At 46.6% G+C, this 18,084-nt stretch overlaps 1 pseudogene; it reads right to left on the minus strand.

Annotated features, from left to right (window-relative positions):
• Window positions 1-15,406: 15,406 nt before the first annotated feature.
• LOC147726827 (uncharacterized) lies at window positions 15,407-16,662 on the minus strand (annotated as a pseudogene).
• Between the last annotated feature and the right edge of the window lie 1,422 nt (window positions 16,663-18,084).

An 18,084-nucleotide genomic window follows, 5' to 3' on the forward strand; every position in this document is an offset into this window, starting at 1 on the left:
TGACGCTGTAACGCATACCGCTGTGGAACCATTCCTGGCTTTTCCCTGTGAAATGTCCACTCCTGGGCACCCCCAAGGTGAAGCCAGGCATCCCAGCGCTGTTGGGGCCGTTGTGGAAATTAAGCAAGCTATTGCCCAGAGTTGCAGAGTGGGACCCATGATTAGAATAGGCACTGAGGCGAGAATTATCAGGTCCGAGGAAATGGAGCCCAAGACCCGCCGAGGAGGGAATTGAACCCTGGGCCAGACCTCTGCATCAGGGTCTGCCGCTCTAACCATTGAGCCACACTTCTCCTGCACCTGTCTTGCTGGGATAGGTGGTTTGTCTTCTGTGGTCATTTGATTTCTGCTGGTATTGCTTAGACTTCTTCTTGTTTCATTTAAGTCCTGTAAAACAGCCAAACGATCTTTGATATCAAGAGGTTTTTGTTCCACCACTGAAGTGTGACGATCGAGATCTTTGACCAACATTCTAGTACCAAAAAGGATTTCATATGGAGTGATTCCACTCAGAGAATTTCTTGGCAGGTTATTAATACTACATTGGACATTTATTAGATGTTTGACCCACCCATTACCCGAATCAAATACCCTAGCCGTTATAGATTGCTTTATGTCACAGTTTTTTCTCTCCACAACCGAATTTCCCTCAGGATGGAATGGACTTGAAAATCGCAATGCAACGCCCAAACTGGCCATGGCCTCCTTGTAAGCCCTAGAGCTAAAGGCAGGACACTGGTCAGAATGTAGCGTGCCGATTGCGTATGTGCCGATAAAGGCTCGCAAATCTTTTATAACAGTTAGAGCGTCAGCTGAGCGCTGGGGCCACATCCAAATGAATCTTGTCTTAATATTTGTGGGACTGCATTAGTCTATTCAGATGTCCACATGTAGATAGCTCTATGCTGTCTAACAGTGGTGTCTGTACTGGGCTGGCTACTCTGTAGTCAGGAATCTGGTGGTGTTCAAAGATGTGATATTTGTAACAGTCATCGGAACTAATTCCGAATTCGTATACATGAGCTTTCATCCCTGGCCACCAGTACATATCTTCTAATTCTAGTAGAGATTTAGAGATCCCTTGATGTATCAGACCCTCTCCCATATGTGGTTTGAAAATAAGAGCACCTCTCCTGTTCCAGTTTGGAATTACCCTATCCCACACTCCAGGGATTTGAGCAAAAGGAGCAGAGTTTGCATCAATTATGTATTTATATTCGAGTGGATAGTTTAGAGGTAACGCAACTGCACTGCCTTTGCTCCTCGCATTGACAGCGAGCATGGTTTCACCATCTACCGTTGTTTTTGTACGATTGATTGAAGCTACGGAAGCCGTTTGCACAGCTGCCTTCGCGGCTGCATCAGCCAATAATGTCCCTGCAACGTGAACACCATCACGTTGATGACTCAGTGTATGAATCATGTGAGTCTTTTGTAGTTCTTTCTACAAAAGAACCACTTGTTCCCAAAGCTTTTTATGCTTGATTGTGCCACCTTTTGTATTTTTAAAACCATTTTGAACCCAGGTCTGCAGATATTCATTGTAATTCCTGACGCAGTTATACGAATCACACACTATGAGTGTGGGGAATTCGCGATCAGTATTTTCAAGCGCCATCTTGAATGCCTGTAGTTCAGCTCGCTGAGCAGTACAGTCTCAGAGAGATTGAGTTTTTGTGACCATAGGTCTGAATTTACCATTGTGCTAGCAACCTTTAACAATCGCGCACGCAGTACTGTAAGCTTGTTTGCCCCCAATCGCTGGCTGTTCTGATCTGTCTGTATATATTATACAGCCGTAAGGTTCTAGAGGTAGAGTTTCAGTAGGCAGAGGACATTCTTGTTCGTATTGGAGAAATTCTTGTGTCTTCAAGTAAGGGTCAGAAACATATTCAATGTCTGTTGCAGCAAGAGAATTAACCCATTGCATCCATCTCGGATGTAGAGCTTTTGCATTTGGAATGCTTGCCTTTGTTACTGCCTCTAAGGCAGGTACAGTTGTAACAACTTTAATGTGTTTACCCTGTGCGAGGGCTCTCTCCTTTGCTACAGCAGTCTGAACCGCTGTCAGAATTCTTTCTGTTGAAGTGAATTCCATTTCAGCTTGTGTGTAAAAGTGTGACTTGTAAGCTACTGGTACCTTTTCACCTTCGTTAAAGGTTAGGTATGTGAATCTGCATCTCCCTGGGATGATTCAGATTACAAGGTTACGTACATTGTCGCGTGTTTCTAAGGGTGTTGTTGCCAACATGTCTGTTTGTACTGAATGCAAAATTTCTGTGTGTTTTTGAGTCCCATTAGTAGGTTTGAAATCAGGTTTGATTAATTCGTAGAGAGGTTCAATCCTTTCTGCATAATTCAGAATTTAAGTTCTTCCAAAGTTTCGGAATCCTAGAATTGACTGTGGTTTTTAAGCGTTTTTGGAATTCAGAGCAGCGCACATTTTTCTAAAAAGTTTGCTGCCAGTCTTTTGCCTTCACTCAAAAGTTTGTATCCCAAGAATAGGACGTTGAGGTGGTCAATTCTGTACTTTTAAAAGTTGAATTTATACTATTCAGAGGCGAATCCAAGTATTATGGTGTTCACCCTGTTCAAGTGCCTGTCTAAATCATCATCTGTAAGATAGATGTCATCAACATAAGATAATGCCTCATCATCATATGTTTGTAGTAACTCTGTTACTCTGGCTGAAAATAATCCTGGACTATTTTTGAATCCCTGGGGAAGACCGCAAAATTGTTGCTGTGTGCCCATGATTGAGAAAGCGGTCAAGTACCTGCTTTCTGGTGCAATGTTTTGTATTTTTTGCGCACAATGTTATTTATCAGTGCTGCACTGTGTGCATTTTGTACTGCAAAAGTTTTGCTACAAGAGTTTAAATGTCTGTAGTCCAAAAATAGATGATATGTATTGTCTGGCTTGGAGACAGGAAACAAAGGATTGTTCATTGACGAGGTGCATGTTTAATCACCCCTTGGTATTCAAGTTGATCTAAGATCTCCCTGATTTGTTTTTTAGCTTCCCGCTTTACTGGATACTGCCTCTGAGTAGTAGGTTTATTTTTTAACTGGATTTTATGGTGAGGAGAATCCTCATCCCATCTCACATGATGTTTATATAATGCTGTAGCCTAGGCCACAGCCCATTTTCTGGCATAGGTGTATTTTTATGAACAGGAATATGATTAGGGAAGGCTGGCATAATGATTTCTTCACCATGTGGGCACTTCCTGACAAATTCATTTTTAGCCAGTCTTTTTCAGCTAGAAGGATGTCATAACCCTTAGATAATTTTTTCCCAAAACAGTGCTTTTATTTTCCTAGTTATATCCCCCTCTATCCGGAGCGTTACTTCATATAACTTATGGGGTACACTAACCCTGGTGTCTGCAGTTTCAACCTGAATGTATTCATTCAGATCCACTGTCTCCAGATGATCCTTCAGGATCCTGCGAGCTATGCTGACCTCTGCTGTGCTGTCCAGCATTGTCTGGGCCAATTCCCCATTCTTGAGTTGTGTCCTCAAGATCCTCGGCATGTCTGATTTTTAGACTTGCTACCTTCTTTTTGGTGAATCGAGTTTTCTTATTCTTTGGAACGTGTTGATCGTCTTTGAACTTCACACGTTCTTCTTTTTGTTCTGATCATCCTCTTCTTTCGGATTTCTGCAAGGAAGTCTGAAAGGTACGAGAGGATTGTGTATCTATCAGGTTTTCTTATATTATCCCTATTTCTAAGGTTATATCTCTTCTCGGAGGGCTACTTCTGAGGAGACCTTCCTCTGGACTCTTCTTTTTAGGAAGTGTCTCTTTAGTGTTCTCCCACTTCTTTTTAGGAGTAGTGAGATTATTTTTGATAAAAACTTTTTCAGGATCTTCTGTTAGTTTGGGCTTTACAGGTTTCCCTCCCAAACTATCTTTACCTAGTTTTTCATAAGATTTTTCAATAATTCTGGAAAGTTCATATGGTTGCTCAGTAATATCTGTTTCTTTTAGCTTTTGGTGGACTGCCATAGATGCTGCTTCACCTTTAATGTTGGCTAATAGTATAGCCGAGACCTGTTTGAAATCTTTCAGTAATTTCATACAAAGATTTAAGTCCGGTTCTGGACCGTATTCATTTTGAATCTGTCTTAGAACGTCTGGCATAACCGCCATAGACGGGACACCATGTGTTTTTGTGTAGATTGAAGCAAAGACTGTACCCTAAGTGTTTCAGTTCTCTATGTGTGGTGTAATCCCCATTGGTAGACAGATTGTTAGAATCCTGTGTTTCTCATGAGGTGTACTATCGGGAAATACTGCCTCTATTTAAGTAATTGTCTGGGCTAACCAGAACAGAATTTGTTCCCTTTTTGCGGGCAACTTACCGATTACTGACTGTGTAGTCTGCGGTGTGATTTTGTTTGTGTTCCCCTGATGAGGGGTGTGCTGTGTAATTCTTACAACTGGTTGGACTGTTAAAGTCTGCATGACATATTGTACCAATTGCCTATATATTTTAATTAATTGTTTTAGCTGAGCTAACAGTTCTACATCTGTCATTCTTTCGATGTTAGAATGTGGTGTATAGCTGGCTAATACCGCCCATGTAGCTCATGGTCTACCTAGTAGACCGAGCCTGGTAATGTGATTTTGATGTTGTAGGGCGCCAATAAACCATAGCTGATGCTCTTGGTAAGTTAGTGGAAGTTCAACGTCCTCGAAAGGAATGTATTTCGCTGGAGGTTCCTCCTTTTTATAGTAGTGGAACTCATGTGTTACTGGATTTGCTTGTGGTAAGACAAAACATGAATAGAATACCTCTGTTTGCCGATATTCATGTGCCTCTATCACAAATATTACTTTACCACCTCTTGATGATACTCATTTATTTATGAGTTTGTAAGTTATAATTTTACTTACATTTGCCGGGATGTGTATAACATCCGGGTCATTTTGTTGGAGGCCTGTCTCATCTAGGTTTTGTGCAAGTGCTGCTGTTAAAGCTCTAGCTAACTCTTCGTCACTCTCCGTCATTTTTTAGGAAGGTTTGCGGAGCAAGTTTCAAGGAAATAAAGATAAGGTGCACAATATTTTGGAACACTGTATCCTTCAACTTTGAACAAAACCAAAAAATAATACATAAGATTTTTCGTCCTACTCAGTTTGAGGCGGATATTTTATCCTTTAACCCACTCCAGACGTCTATTGGAGTATTTCACGGGAAAAAGGGGTCTCTGTGAAAAGCACGACTAAGTTACTCTAGTATCTAGCTTTAAATTAGTGCCTTACCATGAAGTGTAGTTCCTATATTCCCATTAGGCTCTGTGCATTGGGATAATATATCCTGTAGATTAGACATAGGACTGATGTCTACTAGGTCTCTACCGAATATTCTAAACTTAATTGTGTGTGCCAGCTAGCTCTGAGGTCACTAGAAACTTTCTCGAATTCACAAGAAGGGATTAGTCTCTGACAACTGCATAAACATGACAACTTTGTTTCCCCAAGATAAAATGTATCTTCAGAGTCGTGGAAACAATAGATAGATATTTCACTCAGTCAATAGTGCATTCTTCGTTTCACTAGAGGTGCATAGAAATAGATAGATGGGCGTTTTCAATAAAAAGATTTATTGAACAGTCTTCTTTCTCAAGCATAAGAAATGAACTGCTACAATCGTAACACAGTTTGTAAAATATAATGCATACAGTATAAATAGAATAAAATAATACTGTAAGAGCAATGTATGGTTCCTAAACCATATGAAAATGCATACATAAATAACAGAGGCTAAAAGTACTCAACTGGTGCTTCTAAAATACGCCTACCCCGTTGTACCTAACCTAAGCTTAGTACGAGGGAAGAAGTAAGTGAGGTGTAGCATAAATGTAGTATTCTTTTGCCAAGAATCTGCCCAAGATTTCTCTAAGATTCTAATCAGCTCCATACCTTAGTTTTGAATGGAGAAGGCTGGTCTCGGGACTCGATATCTCAACAACACGCAAGGCTAGCTTGGAAATAATGGAGCTGGATTTCTCGGCAGGAGAAAAGACAGCGTCTCTCTCTCAGTGCGTCTGCTGGAGTGTCGGCTCCTTCGGCACTTGCTGTAGCAGGCTGCGTCGGGCAAGTAGATAGTCGAACTGCTCCAAACCACTGTGTGTTTGCTTGGGCAAGTGTGGGCATATTTATACCTTGAAGGTGCCTGGTTTGACGTATGGTTGGACATAATAACGTCATCAAAGAGTCTAATTTATTTGAAAACTCAGTGAGTTCTTGAATAAATCAGTGCTCAAGCAAGGGGAAGTCCCTGACTGCTGAAGGCGGTTTTTCCAAGAAATCGTTGTGGATTTTGGGAACTAGTGGAAGTAGCCCTGCCGTATTTGGACTGCATGAGCTATGCCTAAATATGGTTATGATATAGTGATTTATACCTATAAAGGGCATGAATCTGGAAACTTACAATAGGGTCCTAAAATAATACATAACAGTACTACTGATCTGCAGTTTAGAAGTATGCAAGAGGGAGGGCGGGGAGCCTTGATGATGGGTGGAGTTAGGTGGATAGAGGTGTATTGAGAAGGGGGTCTAAGCGAGTGGACAATATTTGCGATTCTGTTGGTGCTGATAATAACAGGGATGTGGACAGGGGCTGACTTCCGGTCCAACGCTAGGAGCGAGTCGAAGAATTCAACAGGTTTTGGTACCGAAAAGGGTTGGCTATCCCTGTTGGGACTGAGGGCCTGGCTCGATGATGGGCTGGCGGGTCGAGGGGTGCGCTGTGGGGCTATGTGAGATGAATTGAGTGAAGTAGGAGCACAACACCTTGGGGGAGGGAGCACAGTGGCTTGGCCCTGTTGAGAAGGTCTTGTTGTAAGTGTCGGAAATCAGCAGCAAGAGAGTTAATTTTCTGCTCCATTCTGTTCAGTTGCTGTGCTATAGAGCTGAGGGAGTTTAAGGTTTTAGGCAGGGGTTGAGGGTGACTGGGGTCAATGGGGGGAGGGTGAGCAGGGGTTAGGGGTTGGATGGAGTCCATGGGATTAGGATAGAAGTGATGTTGTAGGTGGGGAGTCTATATAGTAATGTTCCTATTCGAGGAGTTTGGTGTAGGAGAGGAGGGACTGGTGTCCACGTGAGGAGGGGGAGAACTTCTGGGACGGAGGTCAGGGTTCCGGGAATTGTCAGCAAAATTGGCGGTGGAGGCAGGTTGTTAATTTGGGAGTGCAACATTGGAGGGGAAGAATGCAGTGGTAGGAGGGGGAGAGAGACCACAGGATTGGAAATGACATTTGATAGGGGGGAAGTAAGGGTCGGGGGAATAGGGACAGTGTAGGTAGTGGGAGAAGATTTAGAGAGGGGGTTCCAATTATCAGGGGTAGAAAGGGGAGAGTTTGTGAGGTCCTTTGGATTAGGATAGGGGAGAGGTTGGACGCAGGGTGCCGGATTAGTAATGTTCCCAATCGAGGAGTTCAGAGGAGGAGAAGTGGGACTAGCGTCCCGGTGAGGGGGCGTGTCTGAGAGGATAGAGGCGGGTTGTATATGGGGGGAGTGACAGCGGGGGGATGGTGCAGTTGTAGAAGGGAGGATAGAGACCACTGGATTGGAAATTACTTTAGACCAGGGGGGAAGTAAGGGTTGTGGGAACAGGTTCTGTGTAGGTGGTAGGGGAAATATGTGGGGGAAGGTGCATATTCTCAGGGGTAGAGAGGGGAGCGTCTTTGGGGATAACAGTCGAGGGTGGGCTGAGGTTAGAGACCAAGCAGTGAAGATTGGCCTTGGGGGGATTGTTAGTAGTGAGTTTATTACTCCTGGAGGGATCAGTAGATGTGAGAATGGTGGGTGTTAGGCGACGGAGAGTGAGAATAGGGGTAGAGTGATTGTAGCGAGTGATGGTGGAAGTCCATGAGTTGAGGAGAGGGACATCAGGGCAGGGAGATAGGATTGGTTCCCAGATATTAGTGAGGGAAGTGGGGGATAGGGGAGAGAGGGTTTGATAGCTCAGTTGGTTTAGCGAGGAGAGAAGTGTGTGGAAGTGGCGGTCAAAAGTAGTGAGGTGAGGGTCGGAGGCTTGTCTGAGAATGGTTCCAGTTCTGTAAATGGAAATGGTGAGATCCCCTTTGAAGGTCGGGGAAATGGTAGTGGAGATTTTTTCACCATAGGGAATGGTTACTGACTTGGCGACTTGTAGGTGAAGAAAGAAGCTGATTTTCCATTGAGCTGGGCAATTAGTGTAGAAAATGAAGTTTGTTTTCGTGCTGCCGTTGGTCACTGAGTGATAGTTATCTACAATGAGTGTTTCAGGGTGTTGTTTTAGAATGCTGTGCTTGAAGTTCTTTTTTGCATTACTGCTCATTTTGTTAGGGTAATTAATGTACCAGGAGTTGGGTCGGTAACGCACAAGACTAAAGTTCCGGGTGGGGTTAGATGGACACATGATTGCATGATTAGAATGTTGAGACACAATTAGCAATCAAGCAGTAGGCTGGACATACTCTTGAGGAGCCACAGAGGTAGGGTGGAGGACAGCACTCTGGGGATTAAGACATTTACACAGACTAGAGAGTAGCAGTATGCAAAGTAGAGGGTCCGCGAGATGCTTGCAAGTTATGTTAGGAAAAAAAAAACCAAATGCACGTCATCCATAACAAAATCAAAAAAATTAAACATTCAAATAAATAAGGATAAGATGAAATAAAAATAGAAAAAAAATATAAAAATAAAAATATAAAATATACAGACACTATGGGTCTTTTGAGTTTCAGATAGTGTTCAGGAATGTCAGTTTGTGCATTTTCCACAGTGGGAGGACGGGTAGAAAGCATAACATCAATTACAAAGTCTATTTCAAAATATAATTCCATAAAAATAAGTAAACAGCCACACTGTGTATTAAAAAGTTTCAGAAAGTGTTCAAGAATGACTGCTTGTCACTATCACCGCACAACCTCACTCAAGCACTGCAATGAAATTGACTCAGACAGGCTCCATTTTAAAGGCAGCCATGGTGAATGTAGTCCTGTTTCACTGTTTATTAACAGTGGCTCGAACAGGCTCCATTTTAAAGACAGCCATGGTGAATGTAGTCCTGTTTCACTGTTTATTAACAGTGGCTCGAACAGGCTCCATTTTAAAGACAGCTGGGTGGATGTAGGCCTGTTTCACTGTTTATTAACAGTGTCTCGAACAGGCTCCATTTTAAAGGCAGCCAGGGTGAATGTAGTCCTTTGTTATTGTTTATTCACAGTGTGGAGGAGAGGCACAGCTCTAAATGGCTCAAGCAAGTGCCATTTCAAAGTCAGGCGTCAAGCTAAAAAGTATTGTGTGCTGGTTCACAGGAACTCCTTGCAGGAAGTAACCAAATGCCCCAAGTTTAACCCAGTCACCTTCTGAAGATAGTATGAAGGATACACCAGAGAGAAGCATCAGCATGGACACGCATGCCACAAAGGATGGGCAATCAAGAGGGGGAGAGGGCAAGCTGGGAAAAATGGCGCCCGATATAGGCGACACCGGAGATCCTCAATTGCCGCACATGTTCCACCAGATCCGCAAATTCTCCGTCCGATGAGGGCAGGGAGACGTGTGTGAGCCGCACCCCCGCTGCTCCTATCTCAATCGTCAGGCTCCGATCAGGGCAAGGAGCTCTGCCAAGCAACCTCCGGAGTGAGGCTGCTCTGACCACCTGTGAGGACAAGGCAGCAGTCACAGTGGTGGATGGGCACAGCTCTGGTGAAGCTAGGAGCTGCGCGGTAGCAGGGGACAGCTCAATTCCCAGATCACTGTCGCTCCATCGAACTGGAGCTCTGGCTCAACAAGAAAAAAGCTCCAAGGACCCTCCACACCAGCGATGCTGCAGGGAGGTGAAAAGAGGATGCACGCCCAACCCAGTGGAAACTGGGCCAGCCAAGGATCAGCGTGGTTGCCAGAGGAAACAACCTGACATCCGTGCATCTGGGGGTGAAGGAGTCACCAACCTTTCTGAGGCGGCGCGGAAGCAGGGCACAGCTCGATACCCAGAGCTCCGTCAGGCAGTCCAACCGGACCTCTGACCCAGGAAAAGCACAGCTCCGAGGTCCCTCTGCTCCAGCAGTGCTGCAGGGAAGGTAACAAGAGGATTCACGACCGACCCAGTGTAGAAACTCAGCCCATCATGGATTGCCGGCGGAATAGACCCTTATCCGTGCATCATGGGGTGCAGGATTCACTTTCCGTCCGGTTTGGGAGGCCCGATCCTGGCGAGGAGCGGCTAGGCAATCGATGTGCTCGAGCGCCGGATCATCAGAGGTTGTATCCGAGAGGTAAGCCACACTATTATTACAGTCCGGTGATAAAGGCGTTGAATTGTTGGTAGGATGGGGTGGATGGCAGGGTAATCAAGGGATGAATACCGATTTGGTAGTCCTTAACCCGGGAGCCCCAGAGGAGAGCTCCTACTCGGCAGTGACAAATCTCACAAAGTCTTCTGGGCGCTTCTTTCTCACTGCAGCAGTAGATTCTGAAAAGTTGTCCTTCTAGCATGTGGTGCAGGCAAGTGAGCTCCCTGGGGGCCTGTCAGCCTTACATCAGTGCTGCAGAGGCACATTATGTGACATTTCCCCTTACTGATAGGCCAGGCACGGTTGCATTCTATGAATCTGTCCAATCCTTGCAAATATAAGACTCCTACACGTCTTCCGCATTGTTCAAAACTCTCACCTTCAGGACACCCTAGGATTGCAACATTGTTGTACACATCCAACTGAATTTACAGTGCACGTACTCGAACTCGAACAATTTTTGAATTTGCGTGTCTCCATGACAGCCCATTGCCAATGAGTGCGCATGGCTTGGCAAACTGACTATACAACGCATATTTTTCAAACCAAACGCATCCTTCTCAATACGATTCCATGGAATATGTGTCCGCACGCCTCGGACCATGCCTGTACGACGCGTCTGCTCAGAAGTCACCCGCGTCGGTTCAGATTGCAACCAATGGCTAAGCCATGCGCACGGCTCAGTCCAGAACTACACGACGTGTCACTGTAGGAGTCACCCACGTCGGGTCACATTGCATACGCGTCCAACATGAAGGGACCGAGCCGTGCGCACACATTGGCCATTGGCATCAATGTGATCTGCTGCGGGTGACTGTAACGGAACAAAAGGGGGTGGTGTTGGACGGAGCATCTGAATCAATCAAACACTCACACCCAGTCAAAAGATCTGAGTTTAATCCATCACCGTTCTTTAGCCTACTCTGCCACCCCAGTTCAGACATGGCTATATGCAAATCAGTCTGACCCTGTGCCTCATGGGAACAGTCCAGCCCGAACTGCCAAGCCAAGATTTCACTGGACCGGAAACAAGCTTCAGAGGACAGGTTTCTGGCATTCCAGCCATCTTCAGCCCGGCTTGCTTGAATCCAGTGGCAAAGTGAGCAAGGGACTCACGTCTGAGCATACCCTGCCACACTAATGGCAGCCAAAAGCAGTACAAAAGGGGGTGGTGATGGACGGAGCATCTGAATCAATCAAACACTCACACCCAGTCAAAAGATCTGGGTTTAATCCATCACCGTTCTTTAGCCCACTCTGCCACCCCAGTTCAGACATGGCTATATGCAAATCAGTCTGACCCTGTGCCTCATGGGAACAGTCCAGCCCGAACTGCCAAGCCAAATCTTCCCTGGACCGGAAACAAGCTTCCGAGGACAGGTTTCTGGCATTCCAGCCATCTTCAGCCCGGCTTGCTTGAATCCAGTGTCAAAGTGAGCAAGGGACTCACGTCTGAGCATACCCTGCCACACTAATGGTGGCCAAAAGCGGTACAACAGGGGGTGGTGATGGACGGAGCATCTGAATCAATCAAACACTCACACCCAGTCAAAAGATCTGGGTTTAATCCATCACCGTTCTTTAGCCCACTCTGCCACCCCAGTTCAGACATGGCTATATGCAAATCAGTCTGACCCTGTGCGTCATGGGAACAGTCCAGCCCTTACTGCCAAGCCATGTCTTGCCTGGACCGGAAACAAGCATCCTGGGACCGGTTTCGGATTCATAATCCTCATCCGCCAGGCTATCTTGAATCCAGAGGTAGAGTGAGCAAGGGACCCACCGGTCCTCGGAAGCTTGTTTCCGGTCCAGGGAAGGCATGGCTTGGCAGTACGGGCTGGACTGTTCCCATGAGGCACAGGGTCAGACTGATTTGCATATAACCATGTCTGAACTGGGGTGGCAGAGTGGGCTAAAGAACTGTGATGGATTAAACCCAGATCTTTTGACTGGGTGTGAGTGTTTGATTGGTTCAGATGCTCAGTCCATTACCACCCCCTTTTTTACCGCGGGTTACTGTAAAGCATACGCATTGTGCAGTCAATGGACAAGGTGTGAGCACTACTCGGTCCATGCATGTACGGTGCGTCTGCATACAAGTCACCCGCGTCGGATCACGTTGGTGTGATTTGCAGACGGTTTACACACAGATTTAATTCCCATGGCCACACCTTCAACACCAAAACATGTCCCACACTGCATCACATGGCATGTAAGGCTGCATCACCTGTGTGTATGGGGGGCCAACATTACTATTCTTTGGTGGCACTTAGGTCAAGCCATTCCCAGGCTGGGCAGGGGTTCATGGGGACAGATCACTTTAGGTGTGGTGCACCTCACAAATGTAATGTCCCAGTGTTGGCTTATGTGCATGAGTCACATACACCATGAGTAAAGGGTTGCATGTCATGTACATCACAGCCAGACCCATGGCCACAATCATGATGTACCCACACAGTCTGTGTGCATGTTGTGTCTCTGATGTTTTTGGTTCCATGTGCCCAATAAGAGACAGGGTCCACCATGTGCCTTGTGCTTCCACATTCATGCTGTGTGTGTGTCTGAGGGACCTCCATGTATGGCCTGCAGGGATGACAGGAGCCGTTGACTGTGGGAATCATGATTGGTTGTGGGATGTCCATGATACGCTATGTTATTTCAGTGCACATGTGCCAATACAGGGACCATGGCTATCTCCCTGATATGGAGTTGTGATGCCTGTGAAACATCAGTCCTCACTTGTCACTGTGTTGTGTGTTTTGAACATGACAGCAGTCCATATGTACTGTTCCACAGCCCAATGATTTGCCATTGCACCCAAAGGAACTTATGTACACACGTGTCACTGATATGTGAGATAATGGACACGATGGTGACATATGTGTACATAACCAACAGCACACACCTCAGCTACTTGGGTATTGCTATGATGTATCATGTGATGTTTTGCAAGGTAAGTGCCACATGGGTAGCTGAAATTATATAATGTTACGTTACCCATCTCTGTATTGCAGGGTGGAACGTGACAGCATCTTACGTTACCGTTTCACCAGGAGTCTGATCGATGAGTTGGAGGAGCAGTTGGTGCAACATCTGGTACCTGGCCGCACATACCCGACTGCACTGACACCCCAAGGGGAAGGTGATGGCAGCCCTGCACTTCTTTGCCACTGGTACCTTTCAACACACTGTGGCTAGTGTTGGTGGTATGTCACAGACTATGTTCAGCCGCGTGCTTCGAGATGTATTTGAGGGGATGTTGCTTCACCTAGACTCCTACAATAAGTTTCCTAGAACAGGTGAACTCGCAGAGATTAAGGATGCATTTTATGGACTGGGGGGAGGATGCCACACGTGATAGGCTCAATCGATCACACACATGTGGCCCTCATACCACCACGGGCACAGGAACAGACATACTGCAACCGGAAACATTTCCACTCTATCAATGCTCTGGTGGTATGTCTGGCGGACATGGTTATTACACATGTGTGTGTACGTTGCCCTGGTTCGGCGCATGATGCATACATCTTGAGGAGGAGTCGCATACCACTGATGATGTCACAGATGCCAAACCAGCGTGCCTGGCTTGTTGATGTGTACTATTCACCACTGTGTGTGTCTTGCAATTTTGTCTCCCACACCCTTACAATCCTCATCTAATGTGTCATTCTTTGTATGTAGGTGACTAAGGATACTCCAACATGCCATGGTTGCTGACACCCCTGATGAACCCTGTGACAGCATCCGTGATGTGCTACAATGAGGCACATGGCAGAACCAGGCGAGTCATTGAGTGTACCTTTGGGCTCCTGAAGAGCCGCTTCTGCTGCCTGTACAAGAACGGAGGTGCCCTCCCATATGAGCCTGCTAAGGTGTGCAAGATCATCATCGTCTGCTGCATGCTCCACAACATGGCTGTGCGGAAGAAGGTGCCTCTCATCCTGGACGGTGATGACCAACATCCACCACTTGTGGAGGATCCTGGCCTGGGCCACGAGACCAGTGATGATGATGATGAGGGTGACGTCTGCACACAGCTCATCAACAACTTCTTCAGCTGAATGTGAGTTCACAGGGTTGTCATGTCAATGTCCTGAGTTAGCCTGTGATGTGTTTGTGCTGCTCAGTTGCTGATAGAGTTTGCCTGTGTGGTACTTGACTGGATGCGTGTTGATGGTCTGTAGTCCACAATGGTGTTGTAATGCTAAATTGTTACTGTGTGGGTTCTTGTGACATGTTTATTGCATTTCCATCCTGTTATGGTGTGCTCCTGACTGTATCTCATTTCTGTCACTCCCAAGGTACTTTGGCAGTCACTTGGTCAAGTCTGACACCGACAACAAGAATCCAAAGCCAGGGTGGGACTTCTCGTATGCCATCATGTAATGTGCCTGACACCCCTGAAGTGCCATTTGATGACACTTGGTGACCGTGTGCCCACTGTCATGTGAACTCACCATGATACTATTTTGTAATAAACTTGTTTTTGATTTGTAATGAACCTGTGCTTCACTTAGTTATGTGTGTCACCTGTCTTCACACATCTGACTGACATTTGGTTACCTCACCTGTGGGCTTGGTAGCAGTGACTGTGGAAAGGTGTGGTGTCTGTGTATTCCACCGTATATCTTGCAAACATCTTTGTAGTCAATGTGTTACATGTCCATGGTGAGTATGTGTTGTGGTGCACTATTAGTGTGTCGCCCTCATAGGTGTCACATCAACATGAGCCACATTACAGTAATGACATTGCTGTAGTAGTCAGCATGCACTGTGTACTTTGGCATTTCATCATCTTCATTACACATACCAAGTTTTAATCACAACATAGGCAAGTACAGTGTAATAGTGAGTTTATTTTCATACACATGTGGAGATAGTGCTGTACATGAGGTTTAGAATCCAAAGTTCACAGATGAGTCAGAAGTATTGCTAGATGAATGTCCAGAGTGAAGTCCCCATTCATCTTCTAGATTAGTACAACATGGACCCTCCATGTCATGTTGGGGAGTTGTGTAATGTGGAACAAGGTGAACGCTTAGCACACAAAGACCAATATCCAAAACATATTCTGGGTTCCTGGGGGATTTGCTGGGACAACTGTGGCTCACTTGTCCTTCTTCGGACGAACCCTCTTCTTCTTCTGGGGGGATCCTCAGGTGCAGGCGGCAACGTTGCATCGGACTCTCCACCAGATTCAGCCTCCCTTCCTGTGGCATTTGCTGATGTTATTGCAAGAGATGTTGTTGGCACACAGGGAGGTGTGGACATATTGCTGCTGTTCTGGCAGAGACAGATCAATATGTCACTTAGCACACCAGTACATTTTTGCCACTTTTCCTCCATGCATCCATGATGGCCAGCCTCCTCCTGTTGCATTTCCTTGAGGACACCCACTACCTGGCTAAATCCTCTGGTGCTATCCTGCTACACCTCTATGATGCGTACCAGTTGGGGGGTCATCAGGCAGTCCAGGCCCCTCTGAAGACCGTTAACTCTGCCTAACACCACTCCCACCACCCCTAGACACATGGGCTGTATCTGTGGTGGCAGGCACAGTTGACCTGGGCCCCCCTTTGGTGTTGCTACTGGTGTCATCGTTCGTAGCTTACTGGGTGGCCGGTGGCCCTGTGCTGTCAGTACTTGGTGTCCTAGGTCTGGCAGTGGGGTTGGGTCTGTGGCCAGATGTTGCTGGTGTGGCTGCAGGGGGTGCAGGTGTCTGTGATAGTGGGGCTGCCTGATGGCTCACACCGGAGGTGCCAGGTTGATCTTCGTCATCCGAAGAGGACAGAGCCAGATCCACACCAGAGAACTGATCCTCCACCAGAGACTGGGCCAGGGAGACCTCTTCACTTGCTGCTGTATCCTCAGTAGCACCTGTGTTTGGATGAGAGGGACATTGTCAGTTATGTTACTACAGACATCAATGGTTAACCTATGTATATTGCAACAAGGAGGGAGGAAGAGGTACTGATACATTCATCTTGCAATGGGTAGTCCTAACAATGAAGGAGGGGGCAAGGTATCACTCATACTGTGCAGTCATGGAATGTACATGATTTAATTCCTTAGTCAATTCCCTCCTATACGTCTACAGGAATGGGGCGGTGCTTCTTGGTTTGCCTTTCAGTGCACTGTAGTAGCATTTCATTTGGATCACCATAACTGCATATATGATGTGCCTCCACCTGGAGGTAGACTGGCTGCTTTCCCAGTACTGTCTAGAGGAGATATTAGCTCTAGGATCACATGGGGCTGCAACATGTTCACCAACGGTGACCCACTCTGGTGCGGTGGATGAGTAGCTGGATCTACACATGCAACACCTTTGTTTATAACTTCAAACATCACAATGTTCAACATGTTTCCTTTGCCTTTTTGTGTTGTGTGTGATTTTGACTCACAGCCCTTGAGCACAGACACACACTCTCAGTTTTCATCTCTGGGCACTGCTGGGGAACCAGCCAGATTACCTCCAGGGGGAAGCACAGAATATTTACAACAATGGGTAGCCAATGATGCTGCTGCTAAAGTACACTGATGTGGAAAGGCATGATAATACGCACCACACATGTGTACATATGTGAGGATTTCAATGGGGGCAAGATAATAAGTTATGAACCAGGTTGCACAGGTAGAGTGGACCGTTCACCCCTCCTAGATCTTTGTAACAATGTTTGATATACATGACATTTGCAACTGGACTTCAGGGTGCATGCCTCAACACTGCATTGTCTTCAGTCATCACAAACAGAGATTGATATTGTGGTAGCACATTGTCCTGCCAACATGAAGGCTTTCAATGTGCATGTAGATGTGTGCACACACCCAGCTCATGTATGGATTTCAAGGTACATAGTCATTGGTACTCAAGGTCCATCAGGTGGCTGACACAGGAGTGTAATCCCTGTTAACATTTGACTCTGCTTTCCTGTGAGGGTGTGTGCCTGTGCTGACAAGATGGCAGACAGTGGAGTCCTGGTGTTTGCTGGTGGCCAATTACCAGTAGGGACTTGTGCTCCCCACAACATAGCCCAGTTCCAGGGTACCTGCCATCCCATTTCCACCCCCTGTGATGTGTGCATAGATCAGTGTGAACTTTCTGGGCCATGTGGGTGGGTGGGTAATGTGAGTGACTGCAACTCCCAGCATGCTCTGGCCTACACCCTCCTTCCCAGCATGCCCTCACTTCCCTCCTTCTGACTCTGCTTCCCTGTGAGGGTGTGTGCCTGTGCTGACAAGATGGCAGCCACAGTGGAGTACTGGTGTTTGCTAGTGGCCAATTCCCAGCAGGGCCTTGTGCTCCACACAACATAGCCCAGTCCCAGGGTACCTCCCAGCCCGTTTCCATCCCTTGTGACGTGTGCATAGTTCAGTGTGAACTTTTTGGGCCATGTGGGTGGGTATTGTGAGTGACTGCAACTACCAGCATGCTCTGGCCTACTCCCCCTTCCCAGCATGCCCTCACTTCCTTCCTTCTGACTCAGCTATCCTGTGAGGGTGTGTGCCTGTGCTGACAAGATGGCAGCCAGTGGAGTCCTGGTGTTTGCTGTTGGCAAATTCCCAGCAGGGCCCTGTGCTCCACACAACAGTGCCCTGTCACAGAGATCTTGTCAGCCCCCCCCCCCCCCCTGTGAGGTGAGCATGGTCCAATATGAACTTGCTGGGCCATGTGGGTGGGTGGGTTTTGTGAGTGACTGCAACTCCCAGCATGCTCTGGCCTACACCCTCCTTCCCAGCATGCCCTCACTTCCCTCCTTCTGACTCTGCTTCCCTGTGAGGGTG

Source organism: Lissotriton vulgaris, chromosome 3_1, assembly GCF_964263255.1.
Source record: "Lissotriton vulgaris chromosome 3_1, aLisVul1.2, whole genome shotgun sequence".
Lineage (NCBI taxonomy): Eukaryota > Metazoa > Chordata > Amphibia > Caudata > Salamandridae > Lissotriton > Lissotriton vulgaris.